The following is a 21,896-nucleotide window of genomic DNA, read 5'->3' as shown; positions in this document are numbered from 1 at the left end:
GGTGTTACCTGGAGCAATGCAAGCTGTAGCTCCAGGATAGATTTTATTTTTTGTTCTTATCAAGTACTGCCTTTTAACTGTGATCTTTTTACCAATGTTTTTTCTGACCATAAATTATTGTATTTTAAAGTTAAAAGTGATTTTAAAAGGAGAACTGGTAGGAATGCCTGGAAGTTAAACGTGTCCCTTTTAGAAGATCCGCAGGTTTTATCAGATTTTATCACCTTTTACAAGGAATGCAGACGAGTAAAAGACCCCAACACTCCCACCAGTATCTGGTGGGAAAAAATGAAACTAAAAATAAAAGAATTTTTTATCCGTGTTGGGGTTAGGAAAGCTAAAGAAAAACGTGAATTTTATAATATCCTAAATACTCGTCTGCAAACCCTGTACAAATTCAGAGCACATGGGATGGAGGTGGAGAAGGAGGTACATGATCTTAAAAAAGAAATAACTAAGTGCCTGGAGCAGAAAGGAAAAGAAATTATCTTTAGGTCTCGAATACAGCATCTTGAGGAAAACGAGACCTGCTCCAGGTATTTTTTTAAGAAAATACATGAAAATAGAAGGTTAATAGAAAACATTGAAGGAGTGAATGATGTACAGGGTATTTTAAAAAAGGTGCAAGAGTTTTATGCGGATCTTTTTAATGTAAAACACATTGATGAATGTTTTATGAATGACTCGTTAAAGGAGATCACCAATTTTTTAGATCCTGTCTCACAGTCTTTTTTATTGCAGAATATTTCAGAGCAGGAGATTTTAGAGACCGTCAAGAGTTTTAAAACAGGTAAAGTGCCTGGGCCGGATGGTATACCCATTGAATTTTATGTTACTTTTTATGGTATTTTAAAAGAAGATTTGTTCTCCCTTTTTACGGAAGTCTTTAAGTCTAAAATCCTCCCAGGCTCATGGAAGAAGGGTGATGTCTCCCTGCTATTCAAAAAGGGAGACCGGTCGGAACTCAAAAACTGGAGACCAATCACCCTTCTGAACTGCGACTATAAAATAATGGCGAAACTGTGTGCTAACCGCTTAAAGAACGTAATCCATAAAATAATTCATACAAACCAAGTCTGTGGGGTGCCTGGGAGGAGTTTATGGGAGAACCTAAACCTTTTAAAGGATGTAATTAGCGACACCAAATTAAGAAAAGGAAAGCTGGCGGTTTTATCCATAGATTTTGAAAAAGCTTTCGACAGGGTGTCACATTTTTATCTTTTTAAGGTTTTAGAGAAAATGGGTATACCTGATGGCTTTTTATTGTCTCTTAGAGCTTTTTATGATAACTGTACTAGTAAAATTTTAGTAAATGGTTTTAAGACACAGGGCGTGTTTTTAAATTCCGGAGTGAAGCAGGGGTGTCCCTTGTCCCCACTACTCTTCATTTGCGCAATAGAGCCTCTTTTATGTACAATACGAAAGGATAAGCAGATCCATGGAGTCCCCCTGCCAGGAGGAGGGGGACTAGAGGCGAAGGTAGTGGGGTACATGGACGATGTTGCGGTGTTTTGCAGGGACACCCCATCGCTTCAGAAGACGCTAAAACAGATTCAATATTTTAATTGTGCCTCCGGTTTTAAAGTCAATTTTAACAAAAGTAACATTTTAAACATAGGCGGAATGCCTTTGTATGATGTGCCCGTCCCTGTGTCTGAGTCGGTGCAGATTTTAGGTGTCTCCTTTGACGAGTCTAATAATGGTTTTAATAGCTGGGACTTGGTGGCTCAAAAAATAAATAAGAAAATATGTATGTGGAACATGCGAGAACTTACAATGGAAGGGAAGGTTTTAATTACAAAAATGGTGCTTTTACCTATTTTATTGTATTTAAGTCTGGTTTTCCCACCCCCCGAAATGGTTCTAAAGAAAATAACAAAAGCTTGTTTTACTTTCTTTTGGAGTTCTAAGAGCGAAAAATTAAAGAGACAAATTGTGATAAAACCGAACTCCAGGGGCGGTAAGGATTTTCCAGATTTTAAAGCTTTCCTTTTAATAAAGTTTTTTAGCATGTGTTTTACTACTGTTTTTAAAGATAGCTACTGGTCTTATTTTGTTCGTTTTAATATTGGTTATTTTATGCGGAGGAACGGCTGGTTTTCTACAGTTTTAAGTTGCCCTTATTCTTTGAATTTACCCCCTCAATACATGATTTTAGGAAAAATTTTAAACTTATATAATTTTAAAGGTAAAAGTGTTCAGGATCTGTGCAATAGCAAAAAACTACTAAAGGAAATAAAAGAAACCAGTACCGTGACTCCCATCAAAAATTTTAACGAACAGAAGTGTATACAGATTTGGAAGATGTTGAGTATTAATTATCTTTTTAATTCACAGAAGGACCTGGCCTGGAGCTGCGCACACGAGTGTCTTCCATGCCGGGCATTCCAGCACCGAAGAGGATTATCCAACTCTGCAACCTGCCCGAGGGAAGGATGCCGACAAGAGGAGACCGTGCACCATCTAATATGGACTTGTTTTTACTCGCAGAAAATATGGACAAAGATACTCCCTCTGGTAAAAAGGATAACTGGACTAAAAGACTTAAATATTGCAGTGGTTTTTTATGGTTGCCTGGAATGCCCAACACGGACTCAAGAGACTATTGCATGGAAGATCATAAACTGTGTGAAGGCAGCTCTGTGGAAGGCCAGGAATATTTTATTGTTCAAGCATGAGGTTTTATCTGTGAAGGACATTTTATCTATCTGTTTTTATGAAATGTACCAGTACTATCTTTTAGACAAGAAGAGATTTCCGCTTTTATCTAGAAAATGGTTTTTAAAAGAATGGAATTCTATCTTGTAAAGCCACCAAGTGCCCATTTTATGTTTTAATATGTTGTAAATATGTTATTTATATGTAACTGTATTTATTGACATATTTGCACAACTTTGTTAACATTATTTAATTTTTAATAAAGTTGCCCCCGTAAGGGTAGTCAAGTTAAAAAAAAATCTGTTCTTATCAGTTTAATATCTGATACGTCCCCTATCTGGGGACCATATATTAAATGGATTTTTGAGAACGGGGGCCGATTTCGAAGCTTGCTTCCGTCGCCCTATGCATTGACCCGATATGGCAGTATCTTCGGGTACAGTGCACCACCCCCTTACAGGGTTAAAAAGAAAGATTCCTACTTTCATTGCTACCTGCTTGCTGGCTAGCCAGCTAGCCAGCCCTGTGGGCCTTGCTGCTGCAGCCAAAAAACAAAAGGTGGTGCTGCTGCTGCTGCTTCTGCTGCTTCTGCTTGTGTCTGGCCGCTGTTGGAGCGTCCAGGCACAGGACTTCTGCTGCTGCTGACTAAATGGCCTCCTTAATTGGATCATTTGAGTAGCCAGCACACCTGTGCAGGTAGGGCATGACATGATAGGCAGCTGCCTTGATAGCGGGTGGGTGCTGAATGTTCCTAATTGACAAAATAAGATTAATGCTTATGAAGAAATATAAAATCTCATCCCTTCCCCAATATCGCGCCACACCCCTACCCCTTAATTCCCTGGTTGAACTTGATGGACATATGTCTTTTTTCGACCGTACTAACTATGTAACTATGTAACATAACATGGGGGGGGGGGGGGGTCTCCTGGCTGTTCACACAGGTGTGTCATTGCTGTACATTGACCATGCATTGCTTCTGTGGTATTGCAAAGGCAAAGACAAATGCTTCCAGCCATCCATTGCACTAATGGATTGGTCATCAGCTGGCTGTCTATGTCCCGCATCAATATAGACCAAAGTACAGAGGGTTAGGCTATGCTATTGTGCACCTACCTGATGCATCAGAAGGTGCGAGGCCCTTGCTAAATTCTGTGCACAGACTTTGAGATCTATACTTTAGACTGTATCTAAACCTGCTCCAACATGGACTGACATTCTGGCCTACTTTCAGCCGATGCGACTTGTCTGTCGCTGAACAGTCGCTTTTTATGTATTCAGCACCTATGTATAATGTTGTAAAAATGCTCTAGAAGCTAAAGTCGCAGAAATGTCACACATATTTGGCCTGCAACTTTCTGTGCGACAAATTCAGACAGGAAAAATCAGTATAAATCCTTAGAAAATTATCCCCCAGTGTCTCCATCTGCTGGCGGTATTGAATAAGCATTGCTGCACTGATGGGGTATGCATTAGACGAAAAAAAAGAAGAAAAAGAAGAATAATACGCCCAGAAAAGAGGCGAAAAGGAGAAAAACGTAAAAAAACGTGAAAAAAAAGTAAGAGGAAGAGAAGGGAAAAAAAGGTGGAAATGGGTTTAAAAGTGATTTCGGCGGAGAAATATATATATATATATATATATATATATATATATACGCGCACACACACACATATATATAAACGTATTCTCCGTTGAGATATTGCAGCCGCTGCTGTGTCCAGGCCCAGGAGCCTTAGCACTGTGCTGTGATGTCACTCAATACCACTGACATCACTAGGTGTAAACAACATCTCTCCTTTGCTGTGTATGTGACTATGGAGCTGTTTGGTGATGTCGTCTATTATGGCCTTCATAGAAGCAACAGGAGATTGTTGCATCCATCTAGAACCCTCAGAACTACAGTGCTATGATGTCACTCACTTCCACAGGCCTTGCAGAGTGTAAACAACAACAACCCAGCTTTGTTGTGTATGTAACCATAGGGATTTGTGATGTCACCTAGAACCTTCACAGCAGCGACAGCTTTATGAGGAGCATCAGCACTGCTCTGCCTGAGCAGAACCATCACCGCCATAGGTTGTCAAATAACCCGGATTTAACCCACACAGGTAAGTCCAATGGGGTGCAGGCATGTCCTCTATGCTTACAGCTTCCCGTGGGTGTTGGTTTGATACCGTTTGGGGACAGCCAAGGAGGCATCTGCAGGCAACAAAGGTAGGTGTGTGCTTGTGTGTGTGTTTCCTATGCAGATCCTAAGCCCAGTGTCACATGCAAGTAGGAGGAGTAAGAAGGGTTCCTGGCAAATCCGGGTTATGGATTGCATTTAAAAAGGCCCCGTGGGAGTGCAATGGGCCCCTGTCTTGCTGCTTAGCAATAATGGTATGGGTTTAGGTTCTGCTGTGTGTACTGGTGGTTGACTGCCCCCCAGCCCAGAGTGTGCATGGAAAATTGTCTGGCAGCCTCCCTGACAGCAAGCAGTGATAGTGCCCATGAAGGGGACCTTGTTGGGCCCGCCCCTTTCACGGTTATGCTATTGTGCACCTACCTGATGCATCAGAAGGTGCGAGGCCCTTGCTAAATTCTGTGCACAGACTTTGAGATCTATACTTTAGACTGTATCTAAACCTGCTCCAACATGGACTGACATTCTGGCCTACTTTCAGCCGATGCGACTTGTCTGTCGCTGAACAGTCGCTTTTTATGTATTCAGCACCTATGTATAATGTTGTAAAAATGCTCTAGAAGCTAAAGTCGCAGAAATGTCACACATATTTGGCCTGCAACTTTCTGTGCGACAAATTCAGACAGGAAAAATCAGTATAAATCCTTAGAAAATTATCCCCCAGTGTCTCCATCTGCTGGCGGTATTGAATAAGCATTGCTGCACTGATGGGGTATGCATTAGACGAAAAAAAAGAAGAAAAAGAAGAATAATACGCCCAGAAAAGAGGCGAAAAGGAGAAAAACGTAAAAAAACGTGAAAAAAAAGTAAGAGGAAGAGAAGGGAAAAAAAGGTGGAAATGGGTTTAAAAGTGATTTCGGCGGAGAAATATATATATATATATATATATATATATATATACGCGCACACACACACATATATATAAACGTATTCTCCGTTGAGATATTGCAGCCGCTGCTGTGTCCAGGCCCAGGAGCCTTAGCACTGTGCTGTGATGTCACTCAATACCACTGACATCACTAGGTGTAAACAACATCTCTCCTTTGCTGTGTATGTGACTATGGAGCTGTTTGGTGATGTCGTCTATTATGGCCTTCATAGAAGCAACAGGAGATTGTTGCATCCATCTAGAACCCTCAGAACTACAGTGCTATGATGTCACTCACTTCCACAGGCCTTGCAGAGTGTAAACAACAACAACCCAGCTTTGTTGTGTATGTAACCATAGGGATTTGTGATGTCACCTAGAACCTTCACAGCAGCGACAGCTTTATGAGGAGCATCAGCACTGCTCTGCCTGAGCAGAACCATCACCGCCATAGGTTGTCAAATAACCCGGATTTAACCCACACAGGTAAGTCCAATGGGGTGCAGGCATGTCCTCTATGCTTACAGCTTCCCGTGGGTGTTGGTTTGATACCGTTTGGGGACAGCCAAGGAGGCATCTGCAGCCAACAAAGGTAGGTGTGTGCTTGTGTGTGTGTTTCCTATGCAGATCCTAAGCCCAGTGTCACATGCAAGTAGGAGGAGTAAGAAGGGTTCCTGGCAAATCCGGGTTATGGATTGCATTTAAAAAGGCCCCGTGGGAGTGCAATGGGCCCCTGTCTTGCTGCTTAGCAATAATGGTATGGGTTTAGGTTCTGCTGTGTGTACTGGTGGTTGACTGCCCCCCAGCCCAGAGTGTGCATGGAAAATTGTCTGGCAGCCTCCCTGACAGCAAGCAGTGATAGTGCCCATGAAGGGGACCTTGTTGGGCCCGCCCCTTTCACGGTTATCGCTTCTCGGCCTTTTGGCTAAGATCAAGTGTAGTATCTGTTCTTATCAGTTTAATATCTGATACGTCCCCTATCTGGGGACCATATATTAAATGGATTTTTGAGAACGGGGGCCGATTTCGAAGCTTGCTTCCGTCGCCCTATGCATTGACCCGATATGGCAGTATCTTCGGGTACAGTGCACCACCCCCTTACAGGGTTAAAAAGAAAGATTCCTACTTTCATTGCTACCTGCTTGCTGGCTAGCCAGCTAGCCAGCCCTGTGGGCCTTGCTGCTGCAGCCAAAAAACAAAAGGTGGTGCTGCTGCTGCTGCTTCTGCTGCTTCTGCTTGTGTCTGGCCGCTGTTGGAGCGTCCAGGCACAGGACTTCTGCTGCTGCTGACTAAATGGCCTCCTTAATTGGATCATTTGAGTAGCCAGCACACCTGTGCAGGTAGGGCATGACATGATAGGCAGCTGCCTTGATAGCGGGTGGGTGCTGAATGTTCCTAATTGACAAAATAAGATTAATGCTTATGAAGAAATATAAAATCTCATCCCTTCCCCAATATTGCGCCACACCCCTACCCCTTAATTCCCTGGTTGAACTTGATGGACATATGTCTTTTTTCGACCGTACTAACTATGTAACTATGTAACATAACATGGGGGGGTCTCCTGGCTGTTCACACAGGTGTGTCATTGCTGTACATTGACCATGCATTGCTTCTGTGGTATTGCAAAGGCAAAGACAAATGCTTCCAGCCATCCATTGCACTAATGGATTGGTCATCAGCTGGCTGTCTATGTCCCGCATCAATATAGACCAAAGTACAGAGGGTTAGGCTATGCTATTGTGCACCTACCTGATGCATCAGAAGGTGCGAGGCCCTTGCTAAATTCTGTGCACAGACTTTGAGATCTATACTTTAGACTGTATCTAAACCTGCTCCAACATGGACTGACATTCTGGCCTACTTTCAGCCGATGCGACTTGTCTGTCGCTGAACAGTCGCTTTTTATGTATTCAGCACCTATGTATAATGTTGTAAAAATGCTCTAGAAGCTAAAGTCGCAGAAATGTCACACATATTTGGCCTGCAACTTTCTGTGCGACAAATTCAGACAGGAAAAATCAGTATAAATCCTTAGAAAATTATCCCCCAGTGTCTCCATCTGCTGGCGGTATTGAATAAGCATTGCTGCACTGATGGGGTATGCATTAGACGAAAAAAAAGAAGAAAAAGAAGAATAATACGCCCAGAAAAGAGGCGAAAAGGAGAAAAACGTAAAAAAACGTGAAAAAAAAGTAAGAGGAAGAGAAGGGAAAAAAAGGTGGAAATGGGTTTAAAAGTGATTTCGGCGGAGAATATATATATATATATATATATATATATATATATATATATATATACGCGCACACACACACATATATATAAACGTATTCTCCGTTGAGATATTGCAGCCGCTGCTGTGTCCAGGCCCAGGAGCCTTAGCACTGTGCTGTGATGTCACTCAATACCACTGACATCACTAGGTGTAAACAACATCTCTCCTTTGCTGTGTATGTGACTATGGAGCTGTTTGGTGATGTCGTCTATTACGGCCTTCATAGAAGCAACAGGAGATTGTTGCATCCATCTAGAACCCTCAGAACTACAGTGCTATGATGTCACTCACTTCCACAGGCCTTGCAGAGTGTAAACAACAACAACCCAGCTTTGTTGTGTATGTAACCATAGGGATTTGTGATGTCACCTAGAACCTTCACAGCAGCGACAGCTTTATGAGGAGCATCAGCACTGCTCTGCCTGAGCAGAACCATCACCGCCATAGGTTGTCAAATAACCCGGATTTAACCCACACAGGTAAGTCCAATGGGGTGCAGGCATGTCCTCTATGCTTACAGCTTCCCGTGGGTGTTGGTTTGATACCGTTTGGGGACAGCCAAGGAGGCATCTGCAGGCAACAAAGGTAGGTGTGTGCTTGTGTGTGTGTTTCCTATGCAGATCCTAAGCCCAGTGTCACATGCAAGTAGGAGGAGTAAGAAGGGTTCCTGGCAAATCCGGGTTATGGATTGCATTTAAAAAGGCCCCGTGGGAGTGCAATGGGCCCCTGTCTTGCTGCTTAGCAATAATGGTATGGGTTTAGGTTCTGCTGTGTGTACTGGTGGTTGACTGCCCCCCAGCCCAGAGTGTGCATGGAAAATTGTCTGGCAGCCTCCCTGACAGCAAGCAGTGATAGTGCCCATGAAGGGGACCTTGTTGGGCCCGCCCCTTTCACGGTTATCGCTTCTCGGCCTTTTGGCTAAGATCAAGTGTAGTAATACAGGAGATCTGGTCAGAAGGTACTCGGGTACCCCTCTCCTCGGCCTTGTGGGATCGCCCAGGTTTATTGCCTGGGCTTCACCCACTTGTTGCTATTGGGGAGAGGGCCTAGTCCCAGGGTAACGAGTAGCGATCGCCTCTCAAGACCTTCGGGTGGAGAGAGGTTAGAACCATGGATGATGATCCGGATCCAGGTTCTGTGCCGGCATACGCAAGGATCAAAAACACCGTGAGAGTCATTCTCACGGATGATACGAAAAGGGCGGACGATTTGAAATTCGTAGTAGAGGACGTGCTCGGAGGAGTTTTCGGAATACAGAAGGGCGAGATATTGGCAATCCAGGACTACCCGAAGCGTAAAATTTTTGATGTGACGTTCACACAAAATGGCATCCACAGAGATTTTGTTACCAGAGCTGCTGCGAGTAAAGACAAAAAGCTTCAGGGTGTCCGGATTATTGAGCACGTTCTAGACGATATTAAGCTGGTGGTAGTAAAGATGTATTCCCCTTTCGCCAACCTACACGATGTTGAGTTGTTTTTACAAGTCTATTTTAGTAAGGTTGAGTGCAGAGGAAAAATCATGAACAGCTGTGGCATCTGGACATCTAAGTGGAGATTTCAGGTTACATGCAAAAAAGATGACAGATTGCCAGGGGGAATACAACTACCACCAGCTCGTTTTAAAATAAATAATATGTGTGGCGACCTCTTTTATGCGGGGATGCCAAGCTACTGCAGGAAGTGTCACAGATATGGACACACAAAAGAAAACTGTGAAAGTACATGCAAAAAATGTGGTAGCACACAGCACGAGACAGAGAAATGCACAAGAGGAGGGAGGTGCAATTTCTGTCAACAATTCGGTCACCTTTTCTCCTCTTGTCCCCACAGACATAGGACGGAGCAGCAGTGGCAACCCTGGAGGCAGCAAGGACAGCAACCGGGACACCAGCCGAGGCAAGCAGAGCCAGTGATTACCCCCCCACAAGAGGTAAGCGGTGAGATGGAGAAGGAGAAAGACCCCCCTCAGGCAAAAGGAGGGGACCCTAAAGAGCAGAGGATGGCCAAAAAACGTGCAAGTGGTGAAAAAACTGGCCCCCAGGAGCATGCTGGGTTAAGAGAGGAGCGGACGGCGGCCGAATCCGCTCCTCAGCAACCTCTGGCTCAGGGTCCCCCTGAGAGCGATGATCCGGGTGGAGAGGTGAAGGTTAAAGGCGGAGGGGCTCCAGAAGACTCTATTCGGAGGCGGTCCAGGGGGAGCCGATGGAAGTACCTGCGGATGCAGGGAACCCAAGTGACGTTCCTCCACAGGTCCCCATAGGGGATACCCCCCCTCCTCCCTGCCAGGAGGAGGTTTCAGGGGTGACCGTCTCTGAGGTACCAGAGACTGAACTAAGTGAACACCCGACCCCTATGGAGGGGCAAGAGGTGGAAGAACCCAATGAGTCTGGAGCCCTGATTGCCAGGATGCCCGAGAACAACTATGCCTCAATCATGATGGAGGAGGGGGGTCGGCTGAGTGATGGTGCCTCCTCTCCTGCTTCCTCTATGCGTACAGTTGAGTCAGATTTTGGGGGGTATGAGGCTTCGGAGGGGGAATCAGAGGTGTAAGACGTTTTCTTGTACATTCCCATGGCTGAGTTGTCCGGTCTGTCCTTGAACGTGAGAAGTGTGAGCGCCAGAGTAAGAAGGGTTGCCCTATTTAATTACTTGTCGGTTTTTGCTGCTTCCGTCCTTTTCCTGCAGGAATGTGGCATCCCGCACAGATTAAATTATAAAGAATATGAAGATGATTGGGTGCACGGTCCATCAGTCTGGTCTGGATCAAATGAGTCCAGATCAGCAGGGGTCGCCATACTTTTTAAAGGGAACGTTTTAATTGAGAGTTTTAATGAAATTTTACCAGGCAGAATTTTATTGGTCAGCGCTTTTATTAATGGTATTAAATGGCAGTTTTTAAATTTTTATGGTTCTCCTGATAAGAATGAAAGAATAAAAATGTTGGAGATTTTACCCCTTTTTATTAACAATTCTAGTCCTCTTGTTTTATCAGGTGATTTTAATTGTATTTTAAGGGGAGAATGCCGTTTTTCGAACGCAGTGAGTAGGAACTATGATAAGACGTCTTTTATGTTAAAAAACTTGATTTTAGATTTTAATCTCACTGATGTTTTTAAAAAATGTAATTTTAACGTACCAGAGGAAGACGGTGTTACCTGGAGCAATGCAAGCTGTAGCTCCAGGATAGATTTTATTTTTTGTTCTTATCAAGTACTGCCTTTTAACTGTGATCTTTTTACCAATGTTTTTTCTGACCATAAATTATTGTATTTTAAAGTTAAAAGTGATTTTAAAAGGAGAACTGGTAGGAATGCCTGGAAGTTAAACGTGTCCCTTTTAGAAGATCCGCAGGTTTTATCAGATTTTATCACCTTTTACAAGGAATGCAGACGAGTAAAAGACCCCAACACTCCCACCAGTATCTGGTGGGAAAAAATGAAACTAAAAATAAAAGAATTTTTTATCCGTGTTGGGGTTAGGAAAGCTAAAGAAAAACGTGAATTTTATAATATCCTAAATACTCGTCTGCAAACCCTGTACAAATTCAGAGCACATGGGATGGAGGTGGAGAAGGAGGTACATGATCTTAAAAAAGAAATAACTAAGTGCCTGGAGCAGAAAGGAAAAGAAATTATCTTTAGGTCTCGAATACAGCATCTTGAGGAAAACGAGACCTGCTCCAGGTATTTTTTTAAGAAAATACATGAAAATAGAAGGTTAATAGAAAACATTGAAGGAGTGAATGATGTACAGGGTATTTTAAAAAAGGTGCAAGAGTTTTATGCGGATCTTTTTAATGTAAAACACATTGATGAATGTTTTATGAATGACTCGTTAAAGGAGATCACCAATTTTTTAGATCCTGTCTCACAGTCTTTTTTATTGCAGAATATTTCAGAGCAGGAGATTTTAGAGACCGTCAAGAGTTTTAAAACAGGTAAAGTGCCTGGGCCGGATGGTATACCCATTGAATTTTATGTTACTTTTTATGGTATTTTAAAAGAAGATTTGTTCTCCCTTTTTACGGAAGTCTTTAAGTCTAAAATCCTCCCAGGCTCATGGAAGAAGGGTGATGTCTCCCTGCTATTCAAAAAGGGAGACCGGTCGGAACTCAAAAACTGGAGACCAATCACCCTTCTGAACTGCGACTATAAAATAATGGCGAAACTGTGTGCTAACCGCTTAAAGAACGTAATCCATAAAATAATTCATACAAACCAAGTCTGTGGGGTGCCTGGGAGGAGTTTATGGGAGAACCTAAACCTTTTAAAGGATGTAATTAGCGACACCAAATTAAGAAAAGGAAAGCTGGCGGTTTTATCCATAGATTTTGAAAAAGCTTTCGACAGGGTGTCACATTTTTATCTTTTTAAGGTTTTAGAGAAAATGGGTATACCTGATGGCTTTTTATTGTCTCTTAGAGCTTTTTATGATAACTGTACTAGTAAAATTTTAGTAAATGGTTTTAAGACACAGGGCGTGTTTTTAAATTCCGGAGTGAAGCAGGGGTGTCCCTTGTCCCCACTACTCTTCATTTGCGCAATAGAGCCTCTTTTATGTACAATACGAAAGGATAAGCAGATCCATGGAGTCCCCCTGCCAGGAGGAGGGGGACTAGAGGCGAAGGTAGTGGGGTACATGGACGATGTTGCGGTGTTTTGCAGGGACACCCCATCGCTTCAGAAGACGCTAAAACAGATTCAATATTTTAATTGTGCCTCCGGTTTTAAAGTCAATTTTAACAAAAGTAACATTTTAAACATAGGCGGAATGCCTTTGTATGATGTGCCCGTCCCTGTGTCTGAGTCGGTGCAGATTTTAGGTGTCTCCTTTGACGAGTCTAATAATGGTTTTAATAGCTGGGACTTGGTGGCTCAAAAAATAAATAAGAAAATATGTATGTGGAACATGCGAGAACTTACAATGGAAGGGAAGGTTTTAATTACAAAAATGGTGCTTTTACCTATTTTATTGTATTTAAGTCTGGTTTTCCCACCCCCCGAAATGGTTCTAAAGAAAATAACAAAAGCTTGTTTTACTTTCTTTTGGAGTTCTAAGAGCGAAAAATTAAAGAGACAAATTGTGATAAAACCGAACTCCAGGGGCGGTAAGGATTTTCCAGATTTTAAAGCTTTCCTTTTAATAAAGTTTTTTAGCATGTGTTTTACTACTGTTTTTAAAGATAGCTACTGGTCTTATTTTGTTCGTTTTAATATTGGTTATTTTATGCGGAGGAACGGCTGGTTTTCTACAGTTTTAAGTTGCCCTTATTCTTTGAATTTACCCCCTCAATACATGATTTTAGGAAAAATTTTAAACTTATATAATTTTAAAGGTAAAAGTGTTCAGGATCTGTGCAATAGCAAAAAACTACTAAAGGAAATAAAAGAAACCAGTACCGTGACTCCCATCAAAAATTTTAACGAACAGAAGTGTATACAGATTTGGAAGATGTTGAGTATTAATTATCTTTTTAATTCACAGAAGGACCTGGCCTGGAGCTGCGCACACGAGTGTCTTCCATGCCGGGCATTCCAGCACCGAAGAGGATTATCCAACTCTGCAACCTGCCCGAGGGAAGGATGCCGACAAGAGGAGACCGTGCACCATCTAATATGGACTTGTTTTTACTCGCAGAAAATATGGACAAAGATACTCCCTCTGGTAAAAAGGATAACTGGACTAAAAGACTTAAATATTGCAGTGGTTTTTTATGGTTGCCTGGAATGCCCAACACGGACTCAAGAGACTATTGCATGGAAGATCATAAACTGTGTGAAGGCAGCTCTGTGGAAGGCCAGGAATATTTTATTGTTCAAGCATGAGGTTTTATCTGTGAAGGACATTTTATCTATCTGTTTTTATGAAATGTACCAGTACTATCTTTTAGACAAGAAGAGATTTCCGCTTTTATCTAGAAAATGGTTTTTAAAAGAATGGAATTCTATCTTGTAAAGCCACCAAGTGCCCATTTTATGTTTTAATATGTTGTAAATATGTTATTTATATGTAACTGTATTTATTGACATATTTGCACAACTTTGTTAACATTATTTAATTTTTAATAAAGTTGCCCCCGTAAGGGTAGTCAAGTTAAAAAAAAATCTGTTCTTATCAGTTTAATATCTGATACGTCCCCTATCTGGGGACCATATATTAAATGGATTTTTGAGAACGGGGGCCGATTTCGAAGCTTGCTTCCGTCGCCCTATGCATTGACCCGATATGGCAGTATCTTCGGGTACAGTGCACCACCCCCTTACAGGGTTAAAAAGAAAGATTCCTACTTTCATTGCTACCTGCTTGCTGGCTAGCCAGCTAGCCAGCCCTGTGGGCCTTGCTGCTGCAGCCAAAAAACAAAAGGTGGTGCTGCTGCTGCTGCTTCTGCTGCTTCTGCTTGTGTCTGGCCGCTGTTGGAGCGTCCAGGCACAGGACTTCTGCTGCTGCTGACTAAATGGCCTCCTTAATTGGATCATTTGAGTAGCCAGCACACCTGTGCAGGTAGGGCATGACATGATAGGCAGCTGCCTTGATAGCGGGTGGGTGCTGAATGTTCCTAATTGACAAAATAAGATTAATGCTTATGAAGAAATATAAAATCTCATCCCTTCCCCAATATCGCGCCACACCCCTACCCCTTAATTCCCTGGTTGAACTTGATGGACATATGTCTTTTTTCGACCGTACTAACTATGTAACTATGTAACATAACATGGGGGGGGGGGGGGGGGTCTCCTGGCTGTTCACACAGGGTGTGTCATTGCTGTACATTGACCATGCATTGCTTCTGTGGTATTGCAAAGGCAAAGACAAATGCTTCCAGCCATCCATTGCACTAATGGATTGGTCATCAGCTGGCTGTCTATGTCCCGCATCAATATAGACCAAAGTACAGAGGGTTAGGCTATGCTATTGTGCACCTACCTGATGCATCAGAAGGTGCGAGGCCCTTGCTAAATTCTGTGCACAGACTTTGAGATCTATACTTTAGACTGTATCTAAACCTGCTCCAACATGGACTGACATTCTGGCCTACTTTCAGCCGATGCGACTTGTCTGTCGCTGAACAGTCGCTTTTTATGTATTCAGCACCTATGTATAATGTTGTAAAAATGCTCTAGAAGCTAAAGTCGCAGAAATGTCACACATATTTGGCCTGCAACTTTCTGTGCGACAAATTCAGACAGGAAAAATCAGTATAAATCCTTAGAAAATTATCCCCCAGTGTCTCCATCTGCTGGCGGTATTGAATAAGCATTGCTGCACTGATGGGGTATGCATTAGACGAAAAAAAAGAAGAAAAAGAAGAATAATACGCCCAGAAAAGAGGCGAAAAGGAGAAAAACGTAAAAAAACGTGAAAAAAAAGTAAGAGGAAGAGAAGGGAAAAAAAGGTGGAAATGGGTTTAAAAGTGATTTCGGCGGAGAAATATATATATATATATATATATATATATATATATATACGCGCACACACACACATATATATAAACGTATTCTCCGTTGAGATATTGCAGCCGCTGCTGTGTCCAGGCCCAGGAGCCTTAGCACTGTGCTGTGATGTCACTCAATACCACTGACATCACTAGGTGTAAACAACATCTCTCCTTTGCTGTGTATGTGACTATGGAGCTGTTTGGTGATGTCGTCTATTATGGCCTTCATAGAAGCAACAGGAGATTGTTGCATCCATCTAGAACCCTCAGAACTACAGTGCTATGATGTCACTCACTTCCACAGGCCTTGCAGAGTGTAAACAACAACAACCCAGCTTTGTTGTGTATGTAACCATAGGGATTTGTGATGTCACCTAGAACCTTCACAGCAGCGACAGCTTTATGAGGAGCATCAGCACTGCTCTGCCTGAGCAGAACCATCACCGCCATAGGTTGTCAAATAACCCGGATTTAACCCACACAGGTAAGTCCAATGGGGTGCAGGCATGTCCTCTATGCTTACAGCTTCCCGTGGGTGTTGGTTTGATACCGTTTGGGGACAGCCAAGGAGGCATCTGCAGCCAACAAAGGTAGGTGTGTGCTTGTGTGTGTGTTTCCTATGCAGATCCTAAGCCCAGTGTCACATGCAAGTAGGAGGAGTAAGAAGGGTTCCTGGCAAATCCGGGTTATGGATTGCATTTAAAAAGGCCCCGTGGGAGTGCAATGGGCCCCTGTCTTGCTGCTTAGCAATAATGGTATGGGTTTAGGTTCTGCTGTGTGTACTGGTGGTTGACTGCCCCCCAGCCCAGAGTGTGCATGGAAAATTGTCTGGCAGCCTCCCTGACAGCAAGCAGTGATAGTGCCCATGAAGGGGACCTTGTTGGGCCCGCCCCTTTCACGGTTATCGCTTCTCGGCCTTTTGGCTAAGATCAAGTGTAGTATCTGTTCTTATCAGTTTAATATCTGATACGTCCCCTATCTGGGGACCATATATTAAATGGATTTTTGAGAACGGGGGCCGATTTCGAAGCTTGCTTCCGTCGCCCTATGCATTGACCCGATATGGCAGTATCTTCGGGTACAGTGCACCACCCCCTTACAGGGTTAAAAAGAAAGATTCCTACTTTCATTGCTACCTGCTTGCTGGCTAGCCAGCTAGCCAGCCCTGTGGGCCTTGCTGCTGCAGCCAAAAAACAAAAGGTGGTGCTGCTGCTGCTGCTTCTGCTGCTTCTGCTTGTGTCTGGCCGCTGTTGGAGCGTCCAGGCACAGGACTTCTGCTGCTGCTGACTAAATGGCCTCCTTAATTGGATCATTTGAGTAGCCAGCACACCTGTGCAGGTAGGGCATGACATGATAGGCAGCTGCCTTGATAGCGGGTGGGTGCTGAATGTTCCTAATTGACAAAATAAGATTAATGCTTATGAAGAAATATAAAATCTCATCCCTTCCCCAATATCGCGCCACACCCCTACCCCTTAATTCCCTGGTTGAACTTGATGGACATATGTCTTTTTTCGACCGTACTAACTATGTAACTATGTAACATAACATGGGGGGGGGGGGGGGGGGGTCTCCTGGCTGTTCACACAGGTGTGTCATTGCTGTACATTGACCATGCATTGCTTCTGTGGTATTGCAAAGGCAAAGACAAATGCTTCCAGCCATCCATTGCACTAATGGATTGGTCATCAGCTGGCTGTCTATGTCCCGCATCAATATAGACCAAAGTACAGAGGGTTAGGCTATGCTATTGTGCACCTACCTGATGCATCAGAAGGTGCGAGGCCCTTGCTAAATTCTGTGCACAGACTTTGAGATCTATACTTTAGACTGTATCTAAACCTGCTCCAACATGGACTGACATTCTGGCCTACTTTCAGCCGATGCGACTTGTCTGTCGCTGAACAGTCGCTTTTTATGTATTCAGCACCTATGTATAATGTTGTAAAAATGCTCTAGAAGCTAAAGTCGCAGAAATGTCACACATATTTGGCCTGCAACTTTCTGTGCGACAAATTCAGACAGGAAAAATCAGTATAAATCCTTAGAAAATTATCCCCCAGTGTCTCCATCTGCTGGCGGTATTGAATAAGCATTGCTGCACTGATGGGGTATGCATTAGACGAAAAAAAAGAAGAAAAAGAAGAATAATACGCCCAGAAAAGAGGCGAAAAGGAGAAAAACGTAAAAAAACGTGAAAAAAAAGTAAGAGGAAGAGAAGGGAAAAAAAGGTGGAAATGGGTTTAAAAGTGATTTCGGCGGAGAAATATATATATATATATATATATATATATATATATATATATATATATATATATACGCGCACACACACACGCGCACACACACACATATATATAAACGTATTCTCCGTTGAGATATTGCAGCCGCTGCTGTGTCCAGGCCCAGGAGCCTTAGCACTGTGCTGTGATGTCACTCAATACCACTGACATCACTAGGTGTAAACAACATCTCTCCTTTGCTGTGTATGTGACTATGGAGCTGTTTGGTGATGTCGTCTATTATGGCCTTCATAGAAGCAACAGGAGATTGTTGCATCCATCTAGAACCCTCAGAACTACAGTGCTATGATGTCACTGACTTCCACAGGCCTTGCAGAGTGTAAACAACAACAACCCAGCTTTGTTGTGTATGTAACCATAGGGATTTGTGATGTCACCTAGAACCTTCACAGCAGCGACAGCTTTATGAGGAGCATCAGCACTGCTCTGCCTGAGCAGAACCATCACCGCCATAGGTTGTCAAATAACCCGGATTTAACCCACACAGGTAAGTCCAATGGGGTGCAGGCATGTCCTCTATGCTTACAGCTTCCCGTGGGTGTTGGTTTGATACCGTTTGGGGACAGCCAAGGAGGCATCTGCAGGCAACAAAGGTAGGTGTGTGCTTGTGTGTGTGTTTCCTATGCAGATCCTAAGCCCAGTGTCACATGCAAGTAGGAGGAGTAAGAAGGGTTCCTGGCAAATCCGGGTTATGGATTGCATTTAAAAAGGCCCCGTGGGAGTGCAATGGGCCCCTGTCTTGCTGCTTAGCAATAATGGTATGGGTTTAGGTTCTGCTGTGTGTACTGGTGGTTGACTGCCCCCCAGCCCAGAGTGTGCATGGAAAATTGTCTGGCAGCCTCCCTGACAGCAAGCAGTGATAGTGCCCATGAAGGGGACCTTGTTGGGCCCGCCCCTTTCACGGTTATCGCTTCTCGGCCTTTTGGCTAAGATCAAGTGTAGTATCTGTTCTTATCAGTTTAATATCTGATACGTCCCCTATCTGGGGACCATATATTAAATGGATTTTTGAGAACGGGGGCCGATTTCGAAGCTTGCTTCCGTCGCCCTATGCATTGACCCGATATGGCAGTATCTTCGGGTACAGTGCACCACCCCCTTACAGGGTTAAAAAGAAAGATTCCTACTTTCATTGCTACCTGCTTGCTGGCTAGCCAGCTAGCCAGCCCTGTGGGCCTTGCTGCTGCAGCCAAAAAACAAAAGGTGGTGCTGCTGCTGCTGCTTCTGCTGCTTCTGCTTGTGTCTGGCCGCTGTTGGAGCGTCCAGGCACAGGACTTCTGCTGCTGCTGACTAAATGGCCTCCTTAATTGGATCATTTGAGTAGCCAGCACACCTGTGCAGGTAGGGCATGACATGATAGGCAGCTGCCTTGATAGCGGGTGGGTGCTGAATGTTCCTAATTGACAAAATAAGATTAATGCTTATGAAGAAATATAAAATCTCATCCCTTCCCCAATATCGCGCCACACCCCTACCCCTTAATTCCCTGGTTGAACTTGATGGACATATGTCTTTTTTCGACCGTACTAACTATGTAACTATGTAACATAACATGGGGGGGGGGGGGGGGGGTCTCCTGGCTGTTCACACAGGTGTGTCATTGCTGTACATTGACCATGCATTGCTTCTGTGGTATTGCAAAGGCAAAGACAAATGCTTCCAGCCATCCATTGCACTAATGGATTGGTCATCAGCTGGCTGTCTATGTCCCGCATCAATATAGACCAAAGTACAGAGGGTTAGGCTATGCTATTGTGCACCTACCTGATGCATCAGAAGGTGCGAGGCCCTTGCTAAATTCTGTGCACAGACTTTGAGATCTATACTTTAGACTGTATCTAAACCTGCTCCAACATGGACTGACATTCTGGCCTACTTTCAGCCGATGCGACTTGTCTGTCGCTGAACAGTCGCTTTTTATGTATTCAGCACCTATGTATAATGTTGTAAAAATGCTCTAGAAGCTAAAGTCGCAGAAATGTCACACATATTTGGCCTGCAACTTTCTGTGCGACAAATTCAGACAGGAAAAATCAGTATAAATCCTTAGAAAATTATCCCCCAGTGTCTCCATCTGCTGGCGGTATTGAATAAGCATTGCTGCACTGATGGGGTATGCATTAGACGAAAAAAAAGAAGAAAAAGAAGAATAATACGCCCAGAAAAGAGGCGAAAAGGAGAAAAACGTAAAAAAACGTGAAAAAAAAGTAAGAGGAAGAGAAGGGAAAAAAAGGTGGAAATGGGTTTAAAAGTGATTTCGGCGGAGAAATATATATATATATATATATATATATATATATATACGCGCACACACACACATATATATAAACGTATTCTCCGTTGAGATATTGCAGCCGCTGCTGTGTCCAGGCCCAGGAGCCTTAGCACTGTGCTGTGATGTCACTCAATACCACTGACATCACTAGGTGTAAACAACATCTCTCCTTTGCTGTGTATGTGACTATGGAGCTGTTTGGTGATGTCGTCTATTATGGCCTTCATAGAAGCAACAGGAGATTGTTGCATCCATCTAGAACCCTCAGAACTACAGTGCTATGATGTCACTCACTTCCACAGGCCTTGCAGAGTGTAAACAACAACAACCCAGCTTTGTTGTGTATGTAACCATAGGGATTTGTGATGTCACCTAGAACCTTCACAGCAGCGACAGCTTTATGAGGAGCATCAGCACTGCTCTGCCTGAGCAGAACCATCACCGCCATAGGTTGTCAAATAACCCGGATTTAACCCACACAGGTAAGTCCAATGGGGTGCAGGCATGTCCTCTATGCTTACAGCTTCCCGTGGGTGTTGGTTTGATACCGTTTGGGGACAGCCAAGGAGGCATCTGCAGCCAACAAAGGTAGGTGTGTGCTTGTGTGTGTGTTTCCTATGCAGATCCTAAGCCCAGTGTCACATGCAAGTAGGAGGAGTAAGAAGGGTTCCTGGCAAATCCGGGTTATGGATTGCATTTAAAAAGGCCCCGTGGGAGTGCAATGGGCCCCTGTCTTGCTGCTTAGCAATAATGGTATGGGTTTAGGTTCTGCTGTGTGTACTGGTGGTTGACTGCCCCCCAGCCCAGAGTGTGCATGGAAAATTGTCTGGCAGCCTCCCTGACAGCAAGCAGTGATAGTGCCCATGAAGGGGACCTTGTTGGGCCCGCCCCTTTCACGGTTATCGCTTCTCGGCCTTTTGGCTAAGATCAAGTGTAGTATCTGTTCTTATCAGTTTAATATCTGATACGTCCCCTATCTGGGGACCATATATTAAATGGATTTTTGAGAACGGGGGCCGATTTCGAAGCTTGCTTCCGTCGCCCTATGCATTGACCCGATATGGCAGTATCTTCGGGTACAGTGCACCACCCCCTTACAGGGTTAAAAAGAAAGATTCCTACTTTCATTGCTACCTGCTTGCTGGCTAGCCAGCTAGCCAGCCCTGTGGGCCTTGCTGCTGCAGCCAAAAAACAAAAGGTGGTGCTGCTGCTGCTGCTTCTGCTGCTTCTGCTTGTGTCTGGCCGCTGTTGGAGCGTCCAGGCACAGGACTTCTGCTGCTGCTGACTAAATGGCCTCCTTAATTGGATCATTTGAGTAGCCAGCACACCTGTGCAGGTAGGGCATGACATGATAGGCAGCTGCCTTGATAGCGGGTGGGTGCTGAATGTTCCTAATTGACAAAATAAGATTAATGCTTATGAAGAAATATAAAATCTCATCCCTTCCCCAATATCGCGCCACACCCCTACCCCTTAATTCCCTGGTTGAACTTGATGGACATATGTCTTTTTTCGACCGTACTAACTATGTAACTATGTAACATAACATGGGGGGGGGGGGGGGGGGGTCTCCTGGCTGTTCACACAGGTGTGTCATTGCTGTACATTGACCATGCATTGCTTCTGTGGTATTGCAAAGGCAAAGACAAATGCTTCCAGCCATCCATTGCACTAATGGATTGGTCATCAGCTGGCTGTCTATGTCCCGCATCAATATAGACCAAAGTACAGAGGGTTAGGCTATGCTATTGTGCACCTACCTGATGCATCAGAAGGTGCGAGGCCCTTGCTAAATTCTGTGCACAGACTTTGAGATCTATACTTTAGACTGTATCTAAACCTGCTCCAACATGGACTGACATTCTGGCCTACTTTCAGCCGATGCGACTTGTCTGTCGCT

At 43.8% G+C, this 21,896-nt stretch overlaps 6 non-coding genes and 1 pseudogene across 6 annotated transcripts; all 7 read left to right on the top strand.

The window, feature by feature from the left end:
* Positions 1-2,919: 2,919 nt before the first annotated feature.
* LOC130321731 (U2 spliceosomal RNA) lies at positions 2,920-3,110 on the top strand. The gene has a single exon (XR_008867411.1). It is a non-coding gene; the product is annotated as a U2 spliceosomal RNA (small nuclear RNA).
* A 3,504-nt stretch (positions 3,111-6,614) lies between these two features.
* Positions 6,615-6,805, top strand: LOC130321655 (U2 spliceosomal RNA). Its single transcript, XR_008867344.1, has one exon. It is a non-coding gene; the product is annotated as a U2 spliceosomal RNA (small nuclear RNA).
* A 2,077-nt stretch (positions 6,806-8,882) lies between these two features.
* LOC130321742 (U2 spliceosomal RNA) lies at positions 8,883-9,015 on the top strand (annotated as a pseudogene).
* Positions 9,016-14,052: 5,037 nt separating this feature from the next.
* Positions 14,053-14,243, top strand: LOC130321730 (U2 spliceosomal RNA). The gene has a single exon (XR_008867410.1). It is a non-coding gene; the product is annotated as a U2 spliceosomal RNA (small nuclear RNA).
* Positions 14,244-16,324: 2,081 nt separating this feature from the next.
* On the top strand, positions 16,325-16,515 carry LOC130321654 (U2 spliceosomal RNA). The gene has a single exon (XR_008867343.1). It is a non-coding gene; the product is annotated as a U2 spliceosomal RNA (small nuclear RNA).
* A 2,112-nt stretch (positions 16,516-18,627) lies between these two features.
* LOC130321653 (U2 spliceosomal RNA) lies at positions 18,628-18,818 on the top strand. Its single transcript, XR_008867342.1, has one exon. It is a non-coding gene; the product is annotated as a U2 spliceosomal RNA (small nuclear RNA).
* A 2,079-nt stretch (positions 18,819-20,897) lies between these two features.
* On the top strand, positions 20,898-21,088 carry LOC130321652 (U2 spliceosomal RNA). The gene has a single exon (XR_008867341.1). It is a non-coding gene; the product is annotated as a U2 spliceosomal RNA (small nuclear RNA).
* Positions 21,089-21,896: the final 808 nt, after the last annotated feature.

Source organism: Hyla sarda, unplaced genomic scaffold, assembly GCF_029499605.1.
Source record: "Hyla sarda isolate aHylSar1 unplaced genomic scaffold, aHylSar1.hap1 scaffold_228, whole genome shotgun sequence".
Classification (NCBI taxonomy): Eukaryota; Metazoa; Chordata; class Amphibia; order Anura; family Hylidae; genus Hyla; species Hyla sarda.
Note: the sequence above shows the minus strand (reverse complement) of the source record. Positions and strands in the feature narration are given on the sequence as shown.